The sequence below is a fragment of the Populus trichocarpa genome, chromosome 5 (genome assembly GCF_000002775.5).
Source record: "Populus trichocarpa isolate Nisqually-1 chromosome 5, P.trichocarpa_v4.1, whole genome shotgun sequence".
In the NCBI taxonomy this organism is placed as follows: domain Eukaryota; kingdom Viridiplantae; phylum Streptophyta; class Magnoliopsida; order Malpighiales; family Salicaceae; genus Populus; species Populus trichocarpa.
The window spans coordinates 13,203,797-13,224,782 of record NC_037289.2 but is presented as its reverse complement, the minus strand read 5'-3'; the positions used below and the strand labels follow the sequence as shown (position 1 = coordinate 13,224,782).

Here is a 20,986-nt window from a genome sequence, read left to right as displayed (position 1 = left end):
AAACCAGGACCTTTTCTCTTCCTCATCGCCATTTTGCAACACTCGAAGACCAGCCCCTTCCTCTCCTCCCGCTGACCCAGCCACGCGAACAGCCTCCACACACTGCCTCCTCTCCATCTTCCCCTCATCCCTCTCTCGGTTGCAGCCAAAACAGGCCAACCCAGCCTCTCCATCGTCCTCTCCTTTCTTAGCTTCTCTGTAAACCAAACCCCTCATTTTTTCCTTCAACCAACAGACCACAATGTTAGAGAATAATATAAATCATATCCTGGGACCTCACCTAACAGCTTAAGCTATTGGGTTGAAATGGTTCTTTGACATGGTATCAGAGCCTTGATGACCAAGCGGTCACGAGTTCGAATCTCACCATCCCCATTTATTTGATAAAAATTAAGCACAAGGTAATGTGGGCCTGTGCAAGTTTCAAGCCCAAAGGGCTTTCACTTGAGGGGGTGTGTTAGAGAATAATATAAATCATATCCTGGGACCTCACCTAACAGCTTAAGCTATTGGGTTGAGATGGTTCTTTGACACACAACAAACCAGCCACACACCAGGTCTTCCCTCTCTCAGCTGACTTCCTCTCCCCCCGACGACCAAACATAGCCGCAGCCAACACACGGCTGCCCACAAATCCACGCCATTTCCTTCACCCTCCATTCAGCCTCCAATAGCAGCGGCCAAAGCAACAACCTGAATCCAGCGCCGTCGCCGCCCAACCACCAGACCTGCCACTGGGTGAAGAACGAAAGAACGGACACCGGGACGAAGAAAGAAGACAGAAAAGAATTGATCTAAAAAAGGGAAATCATAATAGATCTGGACAGAAATGGAGTAAAATCAATTGTTGTGTGTGTTCTCTTTTCTTGTTTTGCAGGTCACCGTCGATGCAGGAGTGAAGAGGAGATCATGCGGTTTCAGGTCCAACGGACCGCGCTCCAATAGTAGCAGCAGCGCATGGGACAAACGCACCACTACTGTTACCGTGCCCAGAAACCTTCCAGTTGTGTTTTGGAGTCCATTTTGTATTTTTTTAGATGTTGAAACGTGTATTTAAATTATTGACAGCATTTTATATTTTTGTTACATTGTGAACTTATAATTGTGGGTGTGATAAAATATAGTAAAAAGTGATGTGTGTGTTTGTATTTTTTTTTATGAATTTTTTTTAATGATAAAAAACTAAAAAGACAAAAAGAATTAAAAAGACAAAAAAAATTAAATGTATTGATTTGCATTGAATTCGGTTTATATTTTAAAAACAAATTATAATAAAAAAAAATGTATTTTGTTTTCTTTTGATATTTAAGATTATGATTGTGAAATCCCTGAAAATTTATAATTTAAATATGTAGATGTATAAATCTTCATGTAAACGTAAGACTGAAAGTGGTAATATTTTAATGAGTGATGGAAACCAAAATTAAAAATAATAGATAAATAATAAATAATGATATATAATGGAAGAGATGACCTTCATAAAATGAATTTTGATTTAGAATTCATAAGGACAGAGAAGCTGGTAACGTGTTTTGATGGATGAAATAATGAGAAAAATGATAAAATATTTTTAAGAAATAAGTGAGGTAATAAAAAATATATTATAATAAATGATAGTACAATGAAAAAGGTAGGACTGAAGGTACAAGCACCGCTTAAAATCAATGATGTTATTTTAAAACGATAATAAGCCTGATAAATAAATAAAGGTGAAAATCCTAAAATGAATACATTCCAAAATAATTAAACGACCTTAAAGGTTTAGAATGATAATTGATATGATTTTTTTTTTGTGAAGATTGAACAAAAAAAAAATCTAGATTGTTTATGAAAAGTTATGAAATGACTAATTTTATATTAGGAAGCAGAGCTCTTAATCCAATCATCAGATCGAGATGAAATTTTGTATGAAACCTATTAATATGTTTTCCTACCTTGGTTAAATATCTCATCCCAATCAGAGTTTGGTAAAGACTAGCGATTTAAACAGAAATAAACCAGATAGTTTACATGAAAAAAAAAATAAAATACATAAAAGCATGAAAGAGGGACAAAATTGTAATTATGAAAAAAAAGTTGCCTATAAATCTGCAAAGAGGCCACTAGTTAAAAAAAAAAAAAAAGAAAGAAAAGAAAAAAAATAGAGAAAAGCAGATAAGGGGAGAGAGCTGCAGATTTTGGAGAAAACCAATAATGCTCCGGTGGCCATATCTCGGGAATCAACTGTTGGATCAAGCTGAGTTTTGGATATGTTGTTCTCATTACACTCCTCTACTAACTGACCAAAGCGATTGGAAGGAACACAATCCGTGTGACAGAAATTATCATCTGGAAGTTCATGGAAAACAAAAAGGAAATGCACCTGCAGGGCAGTTTGGTCGCCAGCCGATTTCTCTCTCTTCCACCGTTGGATCATGCTCATTCTTGGATATGTGGTGCGACTAGATGTTAACTTCATTCTGGACGGTGGAGATCGGAACATATTTCTTCGGCAAGGTTGCGTGCATGTTGAACAGTAGCTCGTCCATTTTCAGGTAAGCTCGGTTTTCTTCAAATCTAGGGAGATTCAACCGTTGGATCATTATGATATTGAGCTATATTATGCACAACGCTATGATATGTAGTCTGACCGTTGGGTTTGAAACAATACTAAGAGGTTGATGACTTATTGCCTTTTGAATCTATTGCTAGTTTTGGCAAAATGTAGTAAGCTTGATTAAATACATGTTTTGATGAAATTAGAATTGTGTGGGTGTAGGTTTTATGGAAGATGTAATGATAAAATATGTTCTTGTTATTAGTAATATTATAGATTAATTGTGTATTCTTTATATGAGGGGAAGAATGATTATTATGTAAGAATAGTAAGGAACATTGCTATATGAACGTCTTGATTGAATAGAACATGTTGATTGAATAAAAAGCTAACTTGTTGGTTGTGTGGATATAAATGGGGTGGAACCATGAAGAAATTGAAATGAAAGAAATTTGAAAAAAATAAAACATATTTAAAGCTAGCCATAAGTGTTTTTAGCAAATGGTTAGTTAATGAAGGTTGTCATGGATCCCAATTAGTAGGGTGAAATTATTGTTGTGATAATGATCTGAGAATATTAATTGTTAAGGTTTGCCGTATATGTTTAATCGCACGAGGAGAAAGCGAAAGAAAATGAATAGTTCATCATTTTGTTGTATTAATAATAATAATAGGAGAAATCTCAAAAGGAATGAGTTTCCTTATTTTGGTCTAATCTTGCTATATTGTAGAGGTAGGAAAATTATTTGAATGTTTTGCTTTAGAATTGGTTTGAACTTGTGATTTAATGATGTCAAATGACCTTGGATGATGTTGATTTTGCATGAAAATAAGTTGGAAGTTGAAAAGGATTTCCAAGGAATGAAAATCCTCGTTGTCCAAAATTTTAGCTATAAAGAAGGGGCTATTGTGATTGTTGATTTTAAGCCTTAAAACAAAATAATTTGGAGTTGGTTTCTTCATAAAAGTTGTATCTCTATGTTTAGCCTTTCATAGAGATATAAATCACGCCCAAAACTGAGTTTTACAACTTTAGTTATGATTAAGACACTAGATAGTGTTCTGGGTTGGTTAAGCTTAATTGATCGGAATTAGACAATTTTTAATCGTTGCTTGGAATTGTTGTTGAGTGATGGTTTTGATAACAAAATTATAAGAATGAATATAAACATTAAAACGAGTAAGAGTATGAGATCTTAAAGAAAATTCCTTGTGATTAGTTTGAGAATACTAGTTGAATGAGAATTAAATGAAGATGTGATGTTGGTTGTATTGTTGATAAAAATTGAATCCCTGGTGGTTCAGGGGAAAGCTGTGGGGACTGGACAATTGCATGGAGTGGCAGCACGTGCACCTATTCTAGGTAGGTGATTCATCACCTTATTTTGTAATTATTAATTTTTCTTAAATATTTGTGTTGTGTGTTTAATTGATGTTAAAAGAATGAAACAAATGAATAAGTTGAGTGATTATTACAAATGAGAATTATTGGTAATTTAAGAGAAATTACCGAAATTATTTGGCTAACAAAAGAGGTTAGCCGGGTGCTGGGTAATTCGTATGGAATTACCGGATTGATTGTGGCAACCAAGATGGGTTAGCCAGATTTCTTGGGTAATTAAGAGAATTAACGGGTTTATTGGTTAACAAGGAAGTTAACTGGATATTGGGTAATTCGTATGGAATTACCGGATTGATTGGCTAACAAAAGAGGTTAGCTGGATGATGGGTAATTCGTATGGAATTACCGGATTAATTGGCTAACAAGAGAGGTTAGCTGGATGTTGGGTAATTCGTATGGAATTACCGGATTCATTGGCTAACAAAAGAGGTTAGCCGGATGCTGGGTAATATGTATGGAATTACCGGATTGACCCTGGCAACCAAGATGGGTTAGCCAGATTTCTTGGACAATTAAGAGAATTACCGGGTTTATTGGTTAACAAGAAGGTTAACTGGATATGGGGTAATTCGTATGGAATTACCGGATTGATTAGCTAACAAAAGAGGTTAGCTGGATGGTGGGTAATTCGTTTGGAATTACCGGATTCATTGGCTAACAAGAGAGGTTAGCTGGATGGTGGGTAATTCGTATGGAATTACCGGATTCATTGGCTAACAAGAGAGGTTAGCTGGATGCTGGGTAATTCGTATAGAATTACCGGATTAACCTTGGCAACCAAGATGGGTTAGCCAGATTTCTTGGACAATTAAGAGAATTACCGGGTTTATTGGTTAACAAGAAGGTTAACTGGATATGGGGTAATTCGTATGGAATTACAGGATTAATTGACTAACAAAAGAAGTTAGCTGGAGGCTGAGTAATTCGTATGGAATTACCAGATGTATTGGTAACCGAGGAAGGTTAACCAAAAGTGTGGGTAATTATATGAAATTACCAGAATTATTGGCAATCGAGATGAGTTAGCCGGATAGTTAAGTTTTGAAAAGATTATGTAAATTAATTGATTGAAGTTAGAAATAGTAAATTCTAAATGTTGAGTAAAATAATTAATATATGACTAACATATTGAGTAAATTAATTAATGTGGTTATTGGGTAGACACAATGACTTGGAGATTGGAGGTGAATTGATAGATAATTAGTTACCATAGTGTTGGTGGCTAAGGATACATTACAATGATACTTAACACCATAATGATGGTGGCTAAGGGCATAAATTGATACTTGGCACTGTGATGAGGGTGACCAAGGTTTTGTGAAGGATGCTTAGTGACCGTAGTGTCGATAACTAAGATTGTGTGCAAATGATACCTGGCAACCGTGGTTACAATGTATATGATGTTAATAAGAAAGATAAAAGGGGTTCGGTACGAATGGAAGAATCAAATGGCATTGATTAGCCATCCAGGTTTGGATTGCTAATGGTATCGATGAAGTTTCATCGGTGCTAGTATTTCTTAAATTGATTAGTCTAGCCCAATATTAGAAGACTAATGATACTAATGAGATTTATTAGTTCAGCGATTACCTTCTAGCAACAAATTCAGAAAAGGGAAAATATTGATTAGTTATTCCAAAAGAATGAGATAAGCTAATAATACCAAGAGAGAAATATCTTGGTATCAAGTGAGAATTGATTTATAAAGAGATGGTGTTCGCAAATCGTTGAGTTGTGTTGAGATTTCCAAGATGGAATTATTCTTGGCAAATGAGATAGGATATTAGATGGATATTGGTAATAGATGAAAAATATATGTTGTAAAAGAGGTTTATGCCTAATTTTATATATCAAAAGAAATTCCATAGAGATTATTGTTTGCCATTGTTATTGCTTGTTACTATCTTTTATATTTATGTGTACATGTTAATTTCTATTTTCAGGTCCATCAGGGTCGCGTCAAGGGTAATGCTAGTTTAGATATCTTTTGCTTTTGACTATGTAAATTATAAAACTTGAGATGTAATATTAATCCGTAAATTTGAATGTATGTCTTTATTCTAATGGTTTAAACTCTTAGTACCTATTTGACCATGCATATTTATAGTTGAAATTGAATCTTTCATTTGAACTATATTATATGATGTTATTGAATAAGATGTGTTGTGTTGATGATAATGAGTTGGGTTGAGACCCAGGATGATTGGGTCGTGATTTTGAGTTATGAGATGTGAGATATTAGAAGTGTAAACAGGGTATATGTCGATAACTTGGGACCTACCAGTATAGGGGAGACTCTGCTGAAATTTTGGTAGAAATTTTGGTGGAACCTGTATATCACAAAAAAAAAATTACCTGAAAATTTCCAATATATCGCGAAAAAGAATGTAGAAAAATCGGGAGTGTTACAATGATCTTATACGTAAGACGTATTCTTGATATTAAATAGAAAAGTTTGTTTTGTTTTTATTGATGCTAAAGCAATTGAGTTTTTTTTACCCGATAAGATAATACTTTCCTTACCGAGGAGAACTTTTCTTATCTTTTTAAGAAAATCATTGTCAAGACAACTTTCAAAACCTTTTAAATCACATCAAATCACGAAGCAGCTTACCTCAGGTAGGGTGCGCTAGGGGTGCTAATACCTTCCCTAGGCACAACCAGTCCCTTACCCGTGAATCTCTGACAAGACCAGTACATTCGGGTTTCCTAGTAACCCTGAATCAAATACTAGGTGGCGACTCCCAAAGAACCAATCAAGCAAAGCGAAAAGAAAATCGCCAACCGAAGTTGCGCGAGTGACGTGCAACAGAATGACGACTCTACTGGGGAAGGTACTGTTTCTGACAATATTGGACTAAGCTTTGTGTATTTGATGTGTTTAAGTTTTTGCCTTTTGTTTTATTTTGTTAATGTTTTTTCCATGCATTATATAGAATTGTCTCAAGCATGCACCGCGATGAAAAGTAGGTTCCCTCACCTGAGGTCTACTATACTGGACTGAAAAAAGTTGGAAAATAACGAATGGGGTCCGGTAAGGCTCTTCGTCAAAAGGAAATTGAGAGCATCAAATATGAAGTAGTTAAACTCGATCTGCTTGAACAAGTGTTGAACTTCAAGAGTGGAAAGGGAATGTCTGCACAACCTCTTGTGGAAGCACTGCCAGTCTATGTCCCACACAAGGAAAAATAATGAACTCTTTTTCTCAGCACTCCACCAGTAGGGGCCATAAACAATGAAGTGGCACCACCTCTCCTTCATTTCAGTCATGAACTGCAACAACGCCTTCTGTAATCAACAAAAGACAATCTCTTTTTTGGTTCAGTTGCACTGTTAATTGTTCACTGCCTCCACATATTTCAATGGCACCCAATAGCTGTTAGCCTTTCACGTCATGAGCAGAGGCCTTCTTTCCAACCACATCTGTTGTGAACTCCATTTTCCAATCTAGCAACACATGATGTTGATCTGAAAAAACATAATTTGGCATTAAACTTCAATGTAGCAAAGCTCTCTTTGCAGAGATTTATTTGTGGATCTGCCAGTGGATAATCCAAGAAGGAATACAGTAGTTTCAGATCATCTATAATTTTTCTCCTACCAGTGTCAGCATTAAAACGTAGAAGTAGAGAGAAAAGACATGTCTAGACTGAAAAACATGAAGAAGACTGAAACTTCAACAGAGCAAAACTCCCTCTATTAGTGTTTGTTTGCTGCATCATTCGAGAGGAATCGAAGAGGAAATAGAGGAGATTCATGGTCATCATTTTCTCCCCTAGTAGAGACAATGTGTGATTCCACGCGTCGGCAGTGGCAGTGCTGCGCGCTACCAGGATACCCAAACAACCTTGAAAGGTTTCCACCAATCTTCAAACAACCACAACAAGCATAAAAGATTGGCATGAGATTGCGAGGATTGGTAAAAGAGTTGAACAAGCTATAATGATGGAAAAGATTGAAGGTTTGGCCATGGATTCCAAAACAATGATAAGAGATGAATCAGAATATAACTCTGAAGGTGGAAAACCTTATTTATGTGGTCTAGCCATGTCTCACTGTAGCATCAACTGCTCAAATGTATTTGCTAAGATTGACATACCTTCGCCACTCGACTTTGTCTACCAGCATCTGTCAGACGCCAGACTTATTGCCTCGACTCCATTAAATCCCGTACAACCACTGTTTCTATGTGGTATAATCCAGACAAGAGATGTGAATATCATGGTGGGGTCTTGGGCCATTCATTTGAATAGTTGCAAAATTTTCAAGAATCGAGATCGGATGATGGTGAGCAAGAAGCGAGTTGAGTTTGTGAAAGACTATGTCATCAACCATATTGTCACCAGAACATCCTCAGATTGACAAAAGATAAAAAAATGCTTGGCAAAGCACAAATATTGCTAGAAAAGCTGATCCAAGAATGGTGCTGAATTGTCAATCATTTTATTATGGATTTTTGCCATTTTACATTTTGTTTTGGGGTCACATCTCATCTTTGAACGAAACATGTCTTTCCTTTATCTTCTTGTTGTTTTGAAATCAAGAGATGCTTCTTGCAAAGGGTATTTTGACAAAATATTTTGATCAAACTCCAACATGCAAAATTAAGGCTAGTCAATCCTAAAAGATTAAAAGTGTTTTGATTGCAGAAATGACTTGATATTTGTTAAAATGACAAGATAAACAATATGAGGCGACCAAACAAATTTTGAACTCACACTTGAAATTGAACCACACACCATGTAGCTAAATTTTAGTAGTATGCATAATGACATATAGTGGATTCAGTAGTTGTGGACTCGCGAATCATGATTCTTACAAGTCCAAATCATTACACTGGACGAGATCAAAATTTATCGGTTCTAACTGACCTTACTTGAAATGAGAAAAGGCCATCTTTGTTCATCCCTTCACTTTCTAAAGATATATATCCCTTGCAATCCAATTTGAGCCTGATAGAATATTTCTTTTCAAAAGAAACCCTGACTAGGATCACACCCCACACTGGGGGCAAATAATAGATATTTTGAAGACACTGATAGAATTAATGTATAAAAGAAAGGCTTAGAACAAAAGTCCAATGATTGAGAAAGAGCTAGAAGAAGAAAGAAGCCATAGACTGGGGGGCATGTAAGAAAACTTTGAAGAAAGCTATGAAAAAAAAAGTGGAAAGGAATTGGAATGCCTATCAATTCTAAGAAGGGCAAAAGAAGTTTCAATTGAAAAAAGACACAGCAAATGCCAAAAGTCAACACAAAAAAAAAATCAAGTTTCATGTCTTTTGGTGTGTCTAGTATAAAGCCTCTAGTGTCTTCAAAAAGATTAGATTGGTTATTCATCAAAGAAAAAGTTGGATTTGTATTATGACCTATGTTCAGATAATTCTGATCTTTGAGATTAAGAAGGTTATATGTCACTTTCTCTACAAAGACAACGAGAGGAAAAGAGATTGTTGAATAGTTAATGTTGATCCTAAGTCTTTGAAACCCTCAAACACCTTTTTGAGCTTGTGAATTTCCTTTCTTTCATAGCCATGAACCATAGTCTGCATTACGTGCTTTTAAAAGCCCTTTTTGATCAAGTAAGCAATCTGAACCGATAAATGGCTCTCTAAAAACTTGAAGAGTTGTTCCATAAGGGTCGTGACTTCATGAATCAAGCTACTGATTATTATGCATGCTGATAAAATTGGTGCTAAGAAAAAGAAACAACCTTTCGTTATAAAGCCTCAAGTTTTGACTCGGGTACCTTGTTTTTCTTGAAATTCATAGAAAGTCACCTCATTACAGACCATCAAAAGATATACCCAAGATCAAAGATTAAAACTGACACAAAGAACCATGAAAAAAGTCATTTTAATCTTACAACGGGTCATTTCTGTTTTCAAAATACAAGACAGTCAAAGGACTACATTGAATAGTGTGTAACGTCTTTGACCAAAGAAGCTTGAATTTCAAAAATACTTTTCAAAAATTGACATCTCTTTGATTTCATTTCAACAATTAGACTTGAATAGACATGACCTTTGAAATATGAGATTTGATTCCAGAATAAGAAAGATTGTCAAACAAGAAGAACATCAAATTGAATTTGCAAAATCCTCGACAGAAATGACATCAACTCTTCTCAAAACTCCTTGAAAGGTTGAGCCACCTGGGGGCAATACAGTGGACCCTGAAAAGGAAAAATAAGTAGTATTCAGATCAACTAGGGGGCAAAGAAAGATGATTAAATGAAAAATCGGTGAATGGAGGACAATATGGTTCAAGGAAAGATAATCAATGAATGAGCATATTCAGATCACACCGGGGGAAATATTATTCAAAGACAGTCAAGATCTAGTGAACTCTAGCAGCAAATGAGAGTGGTGCTGCACTTGAAGGACATCTTTATCTGGGTTTAACCTTTTAAACATGGTTATCGACCGATATGGACACACGATTGAATGCAAATGAATGTTGAAAAGATGCATACCATCAAGACTGACTGTGAGACCATCTATTTTGAAGCTCAAAGGCGCACTTCACTACATGAATATGGGTGATAAATTGAACATTATTGATGATGCCAATGCATTTCTTTTCATGATATGATTTGACAAGCTAAGAGGAATCCCTTGAGAAGAACATTGAGCATTCAACAAAGAGCCTTGTACTGCAAGCTATGAGATGCATGTCTGGATGACTAGATAGTTTCTAAGAAGACTGGTGATGACATATACTTGAAGAGTATTGTTTCAACTTGAGGCAAGTTCATGACTGATTCACAATCTTGATGGGTGTTGGCACGATGCACACAATCAATGAGAGAACAATTCTCAAGATAATCCAGAAGATGAATGATCGGTTAAGCTCATTTATGATGAATCAAGCAACACCACACTTGGGGGCACACTCATGCTTGATAAACAACGAGAGGAGTAATCATTGCGGAAAGCTCAGGATAGGCATGAAACTTACAGCTGAGTGGATGACTAGCACACGGATAAGCCGGTAGATCAGAAGGAAAAAAAAGGCTTTGGAATGCAAACAAAGGCACCTTATGACGATGGAACATTAAAGAAGGGGGACCTATATTCCAAATCAGGTAAGAATGCATGCATGTCATCTAACCTCAAAACATTGCACAATTGTTTTTGAATTGTTACAGGAAAAATCCTCAATGAGGTCCAGTAAGATTGTGGAAAAAGAAAGAAGCATTGCGTTGATGATAATAAAGAATCGGTTTTGATCATGGAATAAAAAGAAGATGAGATGAACCCTACCATTAGAAAAATCTCAAAGAAATGAAAAGATCAACCTTACAATCAGGAAGTCCCGAGTTTTCAAACCCTGCGATCGAGAATTATCAAGAAGCACCAAGTTTTCCAGCCCTTCTCCTGTCATCTCTTTAGGACTTCGCCAGGTAAGTCCTATTTTTTTCACACTTGTCACTTCACATTATTTTCATCTAGGTAGGTCACCCATTACAATGAGACCACACTTCACATTCTTTCCACCTGGATAGGTCACCCATTACAATGAGACCACACTTCACATTCTTTCCACCTGGGTAGTCACCCATTACAATTAGACCACTTTTTACATATTTTCTTTGGTTTTGGTTAAAGGAGGTCGCTAGAAGGGATCTTAGGTAGCTTTGGTTAAAGGGAATCTCCAGATGGGATTTCAGGTTGACCGAGCTACACACATTCTTTGGTTTTGGTTAAAAGAAGTTGCCATATGAGATCTCAAGTGGCTTTGGTTAAAGGGAATCACTAGATGGGATATCAGGTTGATCGATCTACACATTCTTTGGCTCTAGTTAAGGAGGTTGCCAGATGGGATCTCAAGTAGCTTTGGTTAAAGGGAATCGCTAGATGAGATTTCAGGTTAACCGAGCTACACACATTCTTTGGTTTTGGTTCAAGGAGATCGCCAGATGGGATCTCTGGTTAACAAAAAAAAAGAAGAAGAAAAAAAAAGAGAGAAAGAAAGAAAGAAGAAAAAGAAAAGAGAAGGAAAAGAGAAAGAAACATAAAAAGAAAAAAAAAGTATGGTCTTTAGATGAGTGGATATTGAGCAAGTTAGGAAGATAAGAAGACAAGTTTTCTTTACAAAGCTTACTATGCAAAACATTGAGAAGTTTTGCTTCGTAAGCATTGTAAAGAGGGGGCATTTGTTGTTACCCAATTTTTGACTCACTTTTTTGATAAAATTTTCGAAAAATCCAAAAATTGCGAAAACAACGAAAATCCAAAAAAATACATTTTTTAAATATATTTGCATCATTTTTAGCATTTTCAGCATCGTCTCAAAAGAATTTAAATTTTTAAAGGTCTTTAGAACGCGTTCGACTTTTAACGCGTTATTTTTTAAAATCAATGATTTTCCTCATTCGAGTCGATGTTGATAAGAAAAAATTCAAAAAAATAAGAGAAATCAAATTTACAAAAAAAGAAAGAAGTTGAGGGACTAAGTTTTGGAACCTAGGAATATTTTTGCCTATAAATAGGAGTTTCCAGCACATACAAAGGGAAGGGTAAATTTTGAAAAAAAAAGAGGGGAAAGACAAGGAAGCTAACCCTAAACCTAAACCTAAATCTACCAACACAAGCCGGCCGCGCCCCCTCCCTTTTGCCAAAAGAGAACGAGAGAGAGCTAGAGAGCCGCCACTCTCCCTTCCCCGGTCAAAACCAAAGAAACAAAAGCCAGACAGCCCCCCGACCATCTCACCCTCAGCCCCTTTCTTCTCCCTAACCCAAGCTGCCACTCACTTCCCTTTCCCTGTTCACAAAGGCCGGCCGCCCCCCTCCTTTTGAAACCAAACCAGGACCTTCTCTTTTCCTTATCGCCATTTTGAAGCACCCGAAGACCAGCCCTTTCCTCTCCTCCCGCTGACCCAGCCACGCGAACAGCCTCCACACACTGCCTCCTCTCCATCTTCCCCTTATCCCTCTCTCGGTTGCAGCCAAAACAGACCAACTCAGCCTCTCCATCGTCCTCTCTTTTCTCAGCTTCTCTGTAAACCAAACCCCTCATTTTTTCCTTCAACCAGCAAACCATAACAAACCAGCCACACACCAGGTCTTCCCTCTCTCAGCTGACTTCCTCTCCCCCCGACGACCGAACATAGCCGCAGCCAACACACGACAGCCCACAGATCCACGCCATTTCCTTCACCCTCCATTCAGCCTCCAATAGCAGCGGCCAAAGCAACAACCTGAATCCAGCGTCACCGCCGCCCAACCGCCAGACCTGCCACCGGGTGAAGAAGGAAAGAACAGACACCAGGAAGAAGAAAGAAGACAAAAAAGAATAGATCTAAAAAAGGGAAATCAGAATAGGTCTGGACAGAAATGGAGTAAAATCAACTGTTGCGTGTGTTCTTTTCTTGTTTTGCAGGTCACCGTCGATGCAGGAGTGAAGAGGAGATTGTGCGGTTTCAGATCCACCGGACCGCGCTCCAATAGTAGCAGCGGTGCGTGGGTTCACGCGCTGCCGGTGGCGGTGGCGCGTGGACAAATGCGCCACTGCTCTTCCCATACCCAGAAACCTTCCAATTGTGTTTTGGAGTCCATTTTGTATTTTTTTTTAGATGTTGAAATGTGTATTTAAATTATTGACAGCATTTTATATTTTTGTTACATTGTGAATTTGTAATTGTGGGCGTGATAAAATATAGTAAAAAGTGATGTATGTGATTGTATCTTTTTTTTAATGTATGTTTTTTTTAATGATAAAAAACTAAAAAGACAAAAAGAATTAAAAAGACGAAAAAAAATTAAATGTATTGATTTGCATTGAATTCGGTTTATATTTAAAAAAATTATAATAAAATAAATGTATTTTGTTTTCTTTTGATATTTAAGATTATGATCTTATACGTAAGACGTATTCTTGATATTAAATAGAAAAGTTTGTTTTGTTTTTATTGATGCTAAAGCAATTGAGTTTTTTTTACCCAATAAGATAAGAATCTCTTTACCGAGGAGAACTTTTCTTCTCTTCTTAAGAAAATCATTGTTAAGATTCAAAACCTTTTAAATCATATCAAATCACGAAGCAACTTACCTCAGGTAGGGTGCGCTAGGGGTTCTAATACCTTCCTTAGGCACAACCAGTCCCTTACCCGTGAATCTCTGACAAGACCAGTACGTACATCCAGGTTTCCTAGTAACCCTGAATCAAAAACTAGGTGGCGACTCCCAAAGAACCAATCAAGCAAAGCGAAAAGAAAATTGCCAACCGAAGTCGCGCGAGTGACGTGCGACAATGTGAGAGAGATTCTTGCATTCTTTGGTTCTTGAACGAAATGAATCTGACTTATTGAAGATTAATTGACTTTGTGGCATCATTGGACTTTACCTTGAGACAGGTTTCCATTGTGTCACACTCCTATCAGACCACTTTCAACTTTTCAGGATCAGAACTCAATCTGAATTACGGGTTGCATGACCATGTAATCATGAGGTTTGAATCAGTTGGTATGAGATCAAGGTTCCGAGAACAGGTCATATCCTTATGAATTTTTCATTTTTCTAGTGTTCGTTAAGTTTTTTTAGTGTTTATGTTAATCTTCTTCTTCTTCTTTATGTTTGCAACATACAATTAATATTTTTTTTATTATTGTCTCTAAACATATCATTAACATAAAAGTAAAAAAAGAAAAAGAAAAGACATTATTCAAAGCTTGTTGCAATTCTATCGCAAATACACAACTCATAAAGAACCCTAAGCAAACCACCTTAGAATTAATTGAAATTTCATATACTACTTACTAGGAGTGAAATCACACTATATATATATATATATATATATTAAATTTGGGATTATTTAGATATCTTTTTCTTAAGGTTTCAATTCGGGGTTTAATTTTGTCACAAACTGATCATACCCGTTTTCAATACCTAGACATAAGAGAATGACCTATAAATTAAGATATGTATTTTATTGGGTATCAAGATACTACATATTGAATTTTAAGTTTGGGTGTCAATTCTGATGCTTTAAAATTATGTAACAATCGGATTTGCATTAAGTTTCAAAACATGTTTGTCTACTATTTGTTTCTACCAAATCAATTTTCTTCTATTATATTTGGATTATTTAGGAGTCAAATAAGTGTCTTCATTAATTTTTGCTTCTTTTTATTTCACATCTTCGTTTCATCACAATTTGTACGAATTTGCATTACTACTTGCAAAATCATGATTGTAGTTTTGTTTTGCTTGTTATCAGTATATTTATTAATTCTTGAGTCTATATTCATAATTGGATTGCATTGTGAAAGCCTCTAACTTTGATTGGTTGGATTTTCAGTTTTGAAAGAACCGAAAGAAAGCAAGTTATGAGATAAAAAACGTAGAGTTTATTAGGGTGAAAAGCCTTGATTTTGTGTGAAACACGAGAGGTGTGAGGATATATTTTGTACTACTCACCAAAGTTTTACAGATTTTAAAGGATGTTTGAAAACAACAAATCAACGACACCAAACGCCAAATTCTCTTTCCAAATACGAGTTATGGGCCAACAAATTAAACTCTTGACTAAGGTAACCAAAGAGCCGAGGATGAAATGGACTCAATGAAACAACAAAATAGTGGGGCTGATTGCCGAAGAAGTAATGTTCGAAAGGCTGGAACTAATTTTGATGAGTTTGTTGATGATAACATAGATGTGGGTGATGATGACTATGAGTTTATATCTGTGGGCCAAGGAAATAGGTTTGAATCAAATAGAGCAAAAAGGAATGTAAGTTTCAGACATGTGGAGTTTTCGATCAGAGAGAGAATTCTCGATATTTTAGGAATTGTGACGATTTAGGTGGAGAGTTAGGTACCATTAAGTTGAAAAATACCTGTTTTTCAAAGAAAGAATGATCTTGAAGCATATCTAGAATAGAAAAAGAATGTTAATTAGATCTTTGACTATCATCACTACACATAACATAAAAAGGTAAAACTCGTTGTCATTGAGTTTACATATTATGCACTAATATGGTGGGATCAACTTGTTTTGAGTAAGAGAAACAATGGTGAAATGCCTATTAAGTCATGGGATGGTGATTAGTACTTAAAAGTGCATTTTTATCAAGGTTTTATATCATTATTTTGCACTTGAAGTATCAATAACTCATTAACTAAAGCATGTTTTATAATAACAAGTCTGATACTATAAGATACCTTTAATTTATGGTAAATGTTCATCTTAAATGCAGGCTTATCACATAAATAAAAGAATTGATTGATGAGTTTAACTACTGAAATTGAGAAGACAAAGAGAGGAGCAAGCTTAGAAAAGAGATGTTGGTTCAGTCCAAACTAGAACACTATTTGGTTATTGGATCATACCAGGAGCTGTAGAACTTGGATTTAGGTCTAGTTTATATGGATGGAAAGCTAAGACATAGGCCTAAAACTTTCATGAAGAGTCCAAGATTCAAAAAGGTCGTTTTCAAGTTCAAATTATAGCAACAACGGAGAAGTCGGAATCTGTCCTACAGCCCAGACAATGTTCAGTGTTCAGCCCATATCTCGAGTTCTAGAAGTCCAAATGCACCGATTTTTTTTTTGTTGGAAAGCTGAGACAATTTCCTAGAAATTTCATGAGGACTATCTATTCAAATTCTGACGTTTTGTTCAGACAAGAAGATAGGGATTGTCACCAAGTCAAGATGTGGCCACCCACTCAACAATTAGTCATCAAATCAATAGTTCCGAATTTTGGCCTATAAAAAGAGGCATTTGCCATGCATTTAGGCATCTTGGTTTTCAGATCAAGATCATGTTCTTGCTCTCTCTCTTTTTGTAATGCTTAAGTTTTGCTTTCATTAATCTCTTGTTTATGTCTTTCATTTCCTTTACTATACTTATATAATCGTGTTCTCCTCTTGTTTATCTATCTTTCTCTTATTCATAATGTTCAACTAAGTTTATTATGTCAAGGTGAAAAGGTTACACTAACGGTGTAAGAATAAATATAGTATAAACTCAACATGAACTTTAATGTTTGATACTAACATGTTTTGTATTTGTTATCTTGTTCACTTTTAATACTTTGCTTGTTAAATGGTTAATCTAGATTTATGTTGTATAACCCTTGGTAAAACAAATACTTGGCACTTTCATAGCCCAACCGTATGGTATAACCGACACCTGTGCTATGAAAGGAACTTGATTTGTTGTTAACATAAGTTATAATCATGAATACCTAACAACATTTACAAGTATTAACATTATTCGAATAAGATAACTAATGTAATCATGTTAACAATTTATAATCCGATTGGAAGCTCCTTTGTGTGTGGTTTCCAGTTGAATAATAAAAAGAGTTTATACTATACTTGTTTGAAATACCATTAGTGGATCCTCTAACCTTGACAATTATTTTATCCATGTTTAATCCTTATATCAATATCACATCTCAAAGCTCTCTTCAACTCCTTTTCTGTTAATATCTATTTCTTTATTTGTAGTTTATACAGTTAACCTCCCTGTGGTTGGACTCCGGTCTTTCCGGGTTATTTATTACTTCAACACTCCTACACTTGGGATGTAAATCCCGAGAAAAAAAAAAGAAAAAAAAGGGCTGGATTAAATTAAAGGAAACAAACTAAACTAAAAAGAAGTGGGAGCAAAATGAATACACTTAAAGAAAATGGGACCTAAATGCAAATAAGAATAATTATAAAGCATAAGTACTCCTCTTCTCACTAAAAACAGATCTGCAGATAACGTAAAGAAAGAAAAGAGGGAGTTTTTATATTTATTTTTTTACAAATCAAGAGAGAAACACCAAAAATTTCAAAAAAAACCCATCCAAGATTAAGGGTTATAGATAGAATAAACACTGGGGGGGAAAGGGATTAACAAGAGAAATTGAACAAGAAGAGAAGAGGGGAGGGCCGACTGTCATTAGAAAGAAAAGGAGGGATCAAAACCTTGATTCGTACCGGGTAAGGCATTCTAAACCTGCTCTTATGAGTCATTTCTAGTGGATTATGAATTGATTCCTGGATGTTAATTTATAGATTTAAGTTCTTAGACTTTAATTGAGGAAAAAGTATGAGTTGCTAAATTAAAGAACTTCATGTGTTGTATGTAAATGGAAAGATTGACGAATCTAAACAGTTTCGTCTCTTGACTTTCAGAGAGATTTCGGGTAGGAGGATGAAGGAATTAGGATCAGGTTCCTCATAGAAATTGTAGGTTTGGATGTTGGCTAACTAATGAAATTGGTCTTGCTCAATTTTGAGTTATAGAACTCCAGCTATGGGTCACCAACCGAGACTGGGTCATGACAGACCCTATGGGGTAGTAGGTATGGTTCATTGATGAGAAATTTTGACTGTCTTAGAGGTAGAACTGGGTTCTCCTTCCTTCAGAGAACTTGTAGCCTCATGTCTTAGCTTTCCAACAAGACTAATCTCGCTTGAATCAGAGTTCTATAACTCTAGATATAGTTAAAAATCTGAGGAGAGGTCGGAGAGTAACAGTTCAATATCTAGACAGTAACAGTTCAAAAATGAGACAGTAACAGTTCAAAAAGAAGACAGTAACAATTCAAAAAAAGTAAGACAATAACAGTTCAAAAAAACAAGACAGTAACAGTTCAAAAAAACAAGACAATAACAGTTCAAAAACAAGACAGTAACAGTTCAATGTCTAGACAGTGACAGTTCAGGATTTAAACAGAAACGGTTAATATATATATATATATATAAAAGGAATGATAACTGTGGTTGGACAAAGAATGACAATATTAATGGGTGAAATGAGAAAAACGTAAAATATTAAGAAATGACTGAAAGAAAGACTTATTGGTTGTTGATATGGTTATAATAAAACATATCCTTGGGTGAGGAAAATTTATGAGATAAACCTGTGAATTTCAGGAGGGACCATAGGCTTGGTGCAGCAGCAGCAGGGGAGCACGAGTAGAGCTTCTATTGCAGGTAGGTGAATCACACATGTACTTCCTAGTTAATTCCATGAATTATTTATGTTACCAATGTGACATACATTTAGTGTATGTTAGGATCCCGGGTAAGGGGATCACCATGTATTTGGCTAGCATATATTTAGTGTATGTTAGGATCCCGGGTAAGGGGATCACCTTGCATCGACTCCTATGGGGTGATGATGATGATACCAGTGAAATTGGTATCGGTAATGTGATAAGCAAGAATAATCATGGTTGATCTCATAAAGTCTGGAATGAAGGTTGAAAGTGGCAGAGGGAACATTTATTAATAGTTGAATAAGGAAGAGATTCTAATAAAAACTAGAAAAGAGAAGCGAATGAACTATGAATGGATTTTACCCTGTTGAAATTGTTAGATATTTGTGTTGTTATATTTATTGTAATATGCACCTTTCAATAATATGTATTTTGTTTTAGGATCATCGCATACACGATAGGAGTAGATCTAGCTTATGTTCTCTTCTTGTAATCTAGGTTCTAGGGAGTATACCCTTGTATTTTGTAAACATGAAAATGTTTGTATAACTTAATTTGTATAATTAATGTTTAACCTTGATTGAATGAATTTAACCCTGTAGTTCATATAACCATATTTCATGTCTATGTATTTATATTTATTTATTTTTATCCATCCATAATGATATTTGGTTATATAATGCATAACATTAATATTGTGGTTGATAGGTGTGAGTATAAGTGTGGAATTGAAACCCAGGATGATTGGGTCAGAAATTAAGTTATGAGATGCGAGCTATTAGAAGTGTTAACAGATTCCATGCCAATAACTTGGGACCTTCCGGTATAGGAGGGACTCCATCGAAATTTCGGTAGATTTTAATACGAAGACCATGAATATATATAGAAATAAATTACTCTGTTTTTTCGATTGACATGAGATTGTCGTTTTATCCTGGAATGGGGGATGTTACATGGGAGAAGACATCAACTCTTTGGTCGTGTCAAGTTTTTGGCGCCGGGGGGTAAATTCTTGTATAAATTATAATATTTATTTTATTTTCTCTTTTCAATTTTCATTTTATCTAACTTTTGTTTCTTTCGTTTTATTTTGTTTTGTTTCTTTTTCTTTTCTTTTCTTCCTTTTATTCTCTTCCTACACGTGCATGAGAGTTTGGTCACGTACATTATATGGTAGACTTTGTAGGGTATCCTCATCATTTTCAAAAAAATATAGCTGAAGAAGATAACCAGTCGCTTAATAATGAGAATAATCGAGTTAGAACACTTCGAGACCACATGAATCCCACAAGAACAAGTGCACCCTCATGTATAGTTTTCTCCCCTAATGCATCTCATTTTAATTTTAAGCCAGACATTATTCAACTTTTACCTTCTTTTCATGGCTTAGATCTAGAAAATCCATACTTGCATTTGAGAGAATTTGAGGAGGTCTGTAACACCTATAATGACTTAAATTGTAGCATGAACACCATCAGATTAAAGCTTTTTCCATTTTTATTAAAAGATAAAGCTAAAACATGGCTACAAAATCTTAGGTCAGGATCCATTCGTGTTTGGGATGAAATGCAACAATAATTTTTAAAGAAGTTTTTTCCGTTCTCACAAAAAAAACTATTTCAAAAGACAAATCATCACTTTCACTCAAAAACCAGGAGAAACATTTTACCAATGTTGGGATAGGTATCGAGACTTGCTTAATACTTGCCCTCATCATGGTTTTGAAATATGGAGATTGGTTTCACATTTTTATGAAGGGTTAACACCTAAAGATAGACAAATGGTGGAATTGATGTACAATGTAACTATTGAAGATAAAGATCCTAATGAAGCAATGGAGTACCTAGACTTGCTAGATGAAAATGCTCAAAACTGGGACACTATAAGCACTTATAAAGCACCAAGTAAAACTCAACCTCATACATCTAGTGGAGGAATGTACAACCTTAGGGAAGATCATGACCTCCAAGCAAAATTTGCATCTTTAGCTAGAAAAGTCGAGGCACTAGAATTGAAAAAGAGTGGTCAATTAAAATCTGTTCAAGAAATTGTATGTCAAATCTGTGAAACCAATGAACACTTAACAAATGATTGTCCAACTTTGCCTTC

At 35.5% G+C, this 20,986-nt stretch overlaps 1 long non-coding RNA gene across 1 annotated transcript; it reads left to right on the top strand.

The window, feature by feature from the left end:
* The first annotated feature begins 2,140 nt into the window (after nucleotides 1–2,140).
* On the top strand, nucleotides 2,141–6,116 carry LOC112327578 (uncharacterized). The gene is made up of 3 exons (XR_002981895.2): nucleotides 2,141–2,534; nucleotides 3,842–3,899; nucleotides 5,882–6,116. It is a non-coding gene; the product is annotated as an uncharacterized LOC112327578 (long non-coding RNA).
* The last annotated feature ends 14,870 nt before the right edge of the window (nucleotides 6,117–20,986 follow it).